Source organism: Heterocephalus glaber, unplaced genomic scaffold (assembly GCF_053883595.1).
Source record: "Heterocephalus glaber isolate CG9 unplaced genomic scaffold, H.glaber_assembly_v1.0 deba00001140, whole genome shotgun sequence".
Taxonomy (NCBI): domain Eukaryota; kingdom Metazoa; phylum Chordata; class Mammalia; order Rodentia; family Bathyergidae; genus Heterocephalus; species Heterocephalus glaber.
Genome location: NW_028258200.1, coordinates 2,917,219 through 2,918,202, shown reverse-complemented (window position 1 = coordinate 2,918,202; position 984 = coordinate 2,917,219).

The following is a 984-nucleotide window of genomic DNA, read 5'->3' as shown; positions in this document are numbered from 1 at the left end:
GGAGTCGGGGAGGTGCAGCAGGAACCCCCCCCCCCCACATATGCTAGAGGAACAGGCCACAAGGGATCCCCCAGGCGCTTAGTGAGGCCAGCCAGGCCTCTGTGCAGTGCCAGGTTCTTCTGGCTTGGGCTGCGCTAAGGGCTCACAGGGGTACTGTCTGTGGGGAAGGGGATGTCAACGGCATCTGAGAGAAGTAGCTTCTGACCACCAGCAGCAGACAAGGGGTCCTGTCCTACCTTCGGGCAACCCAGGAGGTCAGAGACCTGTGAGAGCCATACAGGGCAGAGGTGAGGCCTTGGCTCAATGCTTCTGCTCATATGACCTAAGCTCTGGGGCTCTGTTTGCTCATCCCGACAGTGGGTCAGGAGAGCCCTCAGCGATGCCTGCATGGTCCACCCTTCCTGGCCACTGTGCAATGCCCACCTTGCAGCTCCAAGCTCAACCTGTGCTTGCAAAGGCAGGGGTGTCCCAGGCTGATCTCAGGGAGCCCCCACAACATCCCTCTGTGCCCTCTTCACAGTTCAGCTGTGAGGCTACCCTCCTTGCCTGCTCTACCAGGCACATGTCCCTCTAGACTGATTGGGAGCCCAGGTCCACAGAACCCAAAACAGGCTGTCAAGACCCTCTTGGTGTGTAGCTGCCACACAGGTACCCTCCCAGGACATCATCCCAGGAGGCCACAGCAGCATGTTCTACCCTACACTATTAACCCGTTAATTAACCAGTTACTCCATGTGCCAGGATGATTGTGAGCCCTGGCCCTCTTTATTCCCCTTTGGGAGGAGTCTGGACTGGGTCTGCATCTTGGACCCTTTGTGGAAAGCACCTCTGGGGAGGGGGGAGAAGGTCTCAGCCTGGACTGGGGAAGGGCAGACAGCATGCTCCTGAGGACCATACAGGCAGAAAGCTTATGGGAGTTCCAGGTCCCTCACCTAGGCAGGTGTCTAGATCCCCCTTGGACCTCCACGGGCTGCTTCTCTCTGC